This window comes from Diospyros lotus, chromosome 8, assembly GCF_014633365.1.
Source record: "Diospyros lotus cultivar Yz01 chromosome 8, ASM1463336v1, whole genome shotgun sequence".
Taxonomy (NCBI): Eukaryota; Viridiplantae; Streptophyta; class Magnoliopsida; order Ericales; family Ebenaceae; genus Diospyros; species Diospyros lotus.
In genome coordinates this window covers 23,583,424-23,591,098 of record NC_068345.1, presented here as the reverse complement: position 1 = coordinate 23,591,098, position 7,675 = coordinate 23,583,424, and the positions used below count along the sequence as shown (strand labels likewise).

The window sequence follows — 7,675 nt, the reverse complement described above, 5'->3', positions numbered from 1 at the left end:
AGCCGCTCAGTCCATTGAATATAGAATCTTCATCAAGAATATAAAGATGAAAATTCTTGGCAACTTTCACCCACACAAATAAAATAATGAAACAGTTTATTTGAGAAAAAGAAAGAATAATATGCAAAATTGTACAAAGTAGCATATGGCCCTAACATAAATATGCATCTTCAAGCATACATATATGTATACATATGCACAGGTAAATAAAAAAAGTGAGAACTAATAACTTCTCTGGGAAAGGACCTGTGTTGCCCTCCTCTTCTTTCCCTGTTGTTTTCCCCATTATATGTCTCTCTCCAGTCTCGCCTACAACTCTAATCATAGGAAAAAGCCCACGGTCTTCTTTTCTACCCCTTCTTCCTTCTTCTTCTTTTTATCATCTGAAAATACCTTTGATTTCATATAATTTTCATATTCATATGAGAATCATTTCAACAACTGAACCCATAAAATACATTTTTATGGTTTCCTACAACTGCTTTATTTTGAAAGAATTTTTTTTTTTTTTTGAAAATAGTTCTCAAAACATATAAATGGAACTATAATGTATTCTACAATGTTGAGGAGACTTCAAAAGATTACTGTAATTGTTAAGCTTGTAAAACAAACAATATAGTTAACCATCGGTTGCATAAGATAGAAATTAGCAAAAGAAAAGAAATACAGTAACTTGTACAAAGAAGAAAAAACAGAAACATACATGCACTCCCCATAATACTCTATGTTGTGGATAGTTAGTACTAATCTATACAACATGTCAACGTTACAATTCTAAGAGGGAAGCATCACAGCAAACATCAAATAGTCAACCCTTGGTCCTTAAAGTGACTTATTAAAAAAATCAATTATTGAACAATGGATCCAATAAAAAAGAAAAGTAATTTTAGGCAAATGGGGCTTTATATTACTTAGGCCCACAAACTCAATGTCAATTGAGTCCAAATGAAAAAAGAAAAAGAAAAATGAGCAACATAAAATTAACCCAAATTGAAAGAAAACTTGAACCAAACTAACCCAATCACATTGGTTTTGTTTGGCTCTCAGGCTGACCTTGATTTATGAGCACCCTTAATCTTAACCAGTGAACAGACACAAATGTAAGTCCAATCATTCATAATGAACTTCATTTAAAGATTAATTATATCACAAATTTACAATCCACATACCATTCTCTTAATCCTCACACTTGGGGCCTTTAAGTACATCAAATGTATATATGAACATAAACACACCTATTGGAACACATCACACAACATGTTTACAAATATTATACATGAATAAAAGCTGCCAAAATGAAACATGATTAAGTGGTTACACCCTCTTTGGGTGAGCCTCCAATCCATGTCTCAATTTACCCTCAATTTATACACAACAATTTACCCTCAATTTCTCTGATAATAATCTCAACACGGCAAGCATCAGATAGTAGCATGAAGTCACAGGTCAGACCGTCAATTTACCCTCAATTTATACATAAATCCAACCATATCATTTGTGACAACTTATTATTTTTTGAACATGCTGATTTGTTTCTTAGGAGGACAAATTAATATTTCTCATATCTAAAGGGTTTCATGCCCACAATCAATCTTTGGAAAAAAAATTGCAATAATGACTTTAGTCTTTGGCAATAACTTTGGTTGTAGGATTGTAGATCGACCATTAATGAGAAACCTCATTTACCTTTGATGTCAATTCAGGGAGCCTATGCTACAACCAGTTATAATTCAGGAAGTGTCATATTATTTCTGGCCCCAAATCACTCTCAAAAGATTCATTCTTTTCACAAATTGCATTTGACACTTTTGCTTATTATTACGTAAGTAAAGGTTGGCTAAAGCAAGTACACTTAGCTTGGTTAGGTTTAGAGGAAGAGAAGTGTTTAGTGAAATGGGATCCTGATTGTGGTCCTAAAAAGGCGAGTGGTCTAGGCAGTGGTATCATGGCTTCTAGAAGCACAACTCAAGTAACCACTTTGTTGCCTGGATGCTGAATCACCATTGTCGCTACCTCTGCCGCCTGACAATTCCCCATTTCTTACCTTTCTGATCCACACACAACAAATAGAGATATGATCAAATCAAACTCCCCTATTTCAATATCATTCGTTTCAGTTGGGTGTTTGTGCAGAGGAGGAAAAGGGTGGGGTGGGGGTTTGCACATATGAGGAATATGGGTGGGGGAAATTCCTAGCTATAGCGACGGCAGTGGTGGTGGCTGGCTGTAGCGGTGGTAGTGGCTCTGGCTACAACTGGCCATCGTACCTCCAGGGCCACCACCGCAGCTTTCTTCTTTGCCCAGCATCTCTGCAAAAATGTTCGCTGATGTAGCCGCCTCTTGCCTCCATTTTAGCCACAAACAGCCACCATTGCTACTCCTTCCACCACCGGAACAACAACATCTGGGACGACTGCCACCGACCTTTGCACGATCAGTCGGCCTCCATCTCCCTTTTTCTCGGCCAAGCTCTCTCTCTCTCTCTCTCTCTCTTTCAATCAAAAAGCAAAAGTGGTGGCTATGAATAGCAAAATTGGGGAAACATGGGCGGGAACTCAAATTCATCTCGGTTATTGATCTATCTTTAAAACTCATCTCAACCATCCATACAAAATGTATCTTTAGACATTCTCAAAAATCATTCTACTTTATTATATAGATATATGTTATATATTATATAATATATTAAGTTACGTTTATTAATTAAGATATAAATAAAAAATAAAATACAAAAAATATCTTAAATATAAATATTTGTTATTATTTTTATTAAATTTATTTTAAAAAATCACGCAACTTCTTAGATAAATTTATTTATTATTTTTTTAAATAATTTATTTGAAATTTTATACATAAATTATTTTAATAAAATTTTATTTTATTCATTTTAATAAATACGGCTAGGCAAATGGGAGAAGGCGCCGCTGGGGATTCAAAAGCCTTGGTTGGAATTAAAAAGGGATAGGCAACCTCCTCACACCCAAATAATACCAACTCTCTTCAATTGGATGTCCCATGGAAGCCACAAACAAACAAATCCCTGAAAATGAACTCTCCAAATGTTCAACTTCAACGCATCTCATCTCAGACTGCTTCGTCAACCCAAAACACCACGTCGAGGCCTCCAAGCATCCCATCTTCTTGTCTCCATGGGATCTCGCCATGCTCTCCGTCCATTACATCCAAAAGGGACTTCTCTTTCTCAAGCCCCCCTCCTCCCATCAACACTTCTCTCTCCCCTCCTTCCTCCAAACTCTCAAGGAATCCCTCTCCCTCACTCTTGTCCATTTCTACCCTCTCGCCGGCCGATTGGTAACCCTCAACCAACAAAGCCCACCTTCTTCCTCCGTCTATATTGATTGCACCCGCAGTCCCGATGCCAGATTTATTCACGCTGCCGTCAATCTCACTGTGTCTGATATCCTTTCGCCGGTTGACGTTCCGGTCATCATCCAGTCGTTCTTTGACCACGACCGTGCGATCAACCACGACGGCCACACCAGGCCGTTGCTATCGGTTAAGGTGATGGATTTGGTTGACGGTGTCTTTATGGGATGCTCGTTCAACCACGTCGTCGGCGACGGGGAGTCCTTCTGGATGTTCTTCAACACCTTGTCGGAGATTTTCAAAGCCCGGGGGGGCTCCGATTCTCCAATTTCGAGGCCCCCAATTCACGACCAGTGGATTCTCGACGGCCACGGCCCCCTTCTCCGCCTGCCGTTCGCCGACGAGGACCAGTTTCTCAGCAGGTCCGCCTCTCCGAGAAAGGATCTTCCACTTTTCATCCCAATCAATAGCCCAACTCAAAGCGAAGGCCAACCAAGAGAATAACACCGACAAGATCTCCTCCTTGCAGGCCGTGTCGGCGTTCGTTTGGCGGTGTATCACGTGGTCTCGCCGCTTACCAGACGAGCAGGAAACGAACTACAGAATGGCGGCGAACAACAGATCGAGAATGGAGCCACTGGTGCCCAAAAACTACTTCGGCAACTGCATTCAAGTAGTGTGCGCGAGTTCCACGGCGGCGGAACTTCTTAGGGGCGGGTTTGGGCGGGCAGCGTGGCTGTGCCACCAAGCGGTGGGGATCCACACCGACAAGTTGGTGCGGGAGTGGGTGGGGGGCTGGCTCGAGTCGCCAATCGTTTACCAGCTGGGGCGGTTATTCGATCCTTGCAGCGTGATAATGGGCAGCTCGCCGAGATTCAACGTGTATGGGAACGAGTTTGGAATAGGCAAGGCGGTGGCGGTGTGAAGTGGGTACGCTAACAAGTTTGACGGGAAGGTAACTCTGTATCCTGGGCGTGAGGGCGGGGGGAGCATGGACTTGGAGATTTGCCTCTCGCCGGAAACAATGGCGGCTTTTGAGTCTGATCGGGAGTTCAGGGATGCTGTCTGGGAATCTGATTAGATCGATGCACTGATTTAGAGAAGTTGTGTGTGCAGTTCCTCGGTCCAAAGGTGAAATCGCTCACCCCGAGCGCCCCCCACACCTGGCTCAACAAAACGTGGGAGGAGGTTAATCATGGTGACCCAGCCGGACGCAGTGGCTAGACCCGGGCTCACCGCGCACAAGGAGCCCCTCTCACTTTGGAGAGAGGTACCCCCACACTGCTGCTTGCGAGACTCGATCCTTGGTCTTGGTCCAAGATTCACCACGGAAGGCACTTTGTGCCCCCCTTCTTGACCAACTGGGCTGCCCATGTGAGCGTGTGTGCAGTTTCTTGTAGCAATATTTGAGGGGTCAAGCCTACTTGTGCCTACTTGTATGTGGCTTTTAAGGATTAGACATAATGAAACTGAGGGTGAGGTTGGAAAATTAGGTGCGTCTTATCGGTTATAATTGAATTGACTCAGTTGATAATTACTAATCAATTGACTCAGATTGAATCAAATATAATTCAATAATCAAATTGAATCTATCTACTAATCTTAACTGACTAAATTAACTAAAATTTAAACCGTGATCACTGAATTAAATTAAAAATCGAACTAATGCACAAAATAATCAAAGAGACCAAACATTAGTTCGGCCTTACTGTTGTCATCAGCCACTTAGTTGGTTGGTGATTCATATATTCAAAAATGAATTTGATCCGATCGTTGATTTGTTATAGATTTAAAAATTAATTTTATGGTCAAAAAACTCAAAAACATGTTTCTGGAATAACGTCACCAACCACTATCCATGACGGATTCTAACTATGGAAACCGATCATCAGATTCTCTTTGGCTCAGTGATCTACATACCCAAAAATCAAATGCATCTAATGGATGAATTTTAGTAGATCTAGGTTTTAATGTAAAATATAAGTTGTCGAAAAACTTACCGAATGGGCCATTGGTGTTGATGGGCGAGCACGGTGGTGCAAATCGAAGAGAGAGAGATGCAACCGTCGTCAACGTTCAAGTTGGTGTTGTCATTAGTGTCGGAGGTAAAGAAAAAGGGTCGGCATCGAAGCCAGCATTGGCGTTGCAGAACCCTTCACCTTCCTGTAGGTGGTTGCTTCGACGAAAAAAACAACTACTGGTGTCGAAAGTAGAAAAGAAGCATTGCATTGGGGTCGACGGAGGAGATGGGGCTTGAGAGTCAAAGACGTTGGGGAATGAATTGTTGGTGTTAGTGCTCTTAATACTAGATTTAGATAATGTCTAGTATGCGTAATAGGCCTAATGATATAATCTTGCATGGTCATATCTTTTTTCATAAGCTCTTCATCTCATTATTATGAATGACTCCCTAGATTTCCTAATAGAGGTTTTACTCTCAAGGTGTTGAGACTATGTGACGTAGATCTCGAATTCATGATTTATTAAATGTATTTCCAGCCCTTAGACTTATTAGAAGGGGACTATAATTTGTCGATTAATAGACTGAAACATGGACTACTACCATTGTTAGCATTTGATGCTAATGGGATGGGGTAGTGAGTCGTACACTACGTACATTGCATAGGATGCATATAATAGACATGTGAGTTGTGTTAGTTGAATATCCACTTAATGTAACGTCTGCAATAAATCACACGGATTTGGGGATTAATGGTCTATTGTTGGTTCTTGATTATATATCTGGTCATTTGACCGGAAGCGACAGAGTTGTTTTGTGTAATGGTGTTAGAGATTTGTCGTTGAGTAGAACCATTCCGTGTAAGAGGTAGGGATATTCTGTGTGGTTTTTGTGCAGTCGTGTATGGAGGCAGATGCTCGTTGATGGAATCCACTGTCCTCCATGATCAGATAGGGGTGAACATCATATGTGTTCTAAGTCAGTTAGTGATTGTGGGAGTCCTTGGCCAAAGGAATATGATCAAAAAAAGTTTTCAATGTCGAAAAGAGTTTTGATATGTCATTTTGATCACTCTAGACTAGATTCGACATAATTATCGAGTCCTATTAATTTAATCAGTTTATGGCTCTCACTCAGTTGGAATGTCAATAGTAAAGGGACTATAGTGCATGGTAATTGAGACCCCTAATGGGTTTGCAATAAGGTTTAACTTCATTGCCATTAAGGTATTCCTGAATCTTGGTTAAATGTGTTAGAAAACATGATCTGATCATACGTAGTGGAAAATAAAATCTGATTTTATTGGTATTACATTTTTCAAATCTTATGGTTAAATTGAAGACACAAAACGAAAAGGTACCTCGAAACGAAATCTAATTTCGTAGCCAATAACCCGCCTGATATCTCCCACGCATGAGATGCCGAGTCGATCCACCCAAAACAGTCAAGACTTCAATAAACTTGAGAGAAAAAGAGACACGGAAATTTTCTCTAAAATTTTCGTTTTTGATCCAACAAATTAATTACTGGATTCTAGGTTTAATGGCCTATTTATAGGCAGAAACCTTAAAACCTTAAGTGCTATTGGGCCGAGCTTTAGGTGCTAGCAAAAAGCCCAATCCAACTTAATAATTAAATAAATAATCATATTACTTATTTAATTATTCTTGTTTCTTTAATAAATAATTGCATTTATAATTTAGTAATTCCATAATTACTAAATTTGCCCATTTTTCTTTTAAAACGATTTCTATTAGGTGGGACTTTCTGGGTTCACAATTAAATTGGTAACGAGAATTAATCAATTATTAATTCTTGTAAATCATGAGTGACATCTAGCAATATGTCAGATTACCCAATTTAATGTGAAGCAGGAATGTGAACTTTACACTATGGTGCCCTGCAATACAATCCCTCTATCATGCTATATTCCAACGAGATATGAGATCACGGTCAGCAAGTCAAATCTTTTGATCTTGTCATATGACCAAATCCAACAATCACATTTGACTAATATAACACAACCTCTACGGAATCTAAATTATGTCGTCATATTACCTCGGTCAAGAATTTATCGTCAAGTGACCACTGGATCTCATAGGATATCCTCCTCGTATCTCAAGGTGATAGATTCCATGTCTGATGCACACATACCTCGTGTGTCACTGAACTAGGTACATAGATACGTACGGCTATTCTTGATTAGGACAACCATATAATATTGTTGATATCCTAATCTACAAACACACAGATATCCATGTTATCTCAAGTCTAAGGACTAATGCAAATCCGTAGTTAATATTGAATCATTGACCCATGAGATAAAACCCATGTGATTCAATATTAATAGTCATGTTCAGTGAATTTGTTCCTATAACGAGCACCCAC

General features: G+C 39.8%; 1 pseudogene; it reads left to right on the top strand.

Annotated features, from left to right (window-relative positions):
- Nucleotides 1-3,015: 3,015 nt before the first annotated feature.
- On the top strand, nt 3,016-4,408 carry LOC127808576 (uncharacterized acetyltransferase At3g50280-like; annotated as a pseudogene).
- The last annotated feature ends 3,267 nt before the right edge of the window (nt 4,409-7,675 follow it).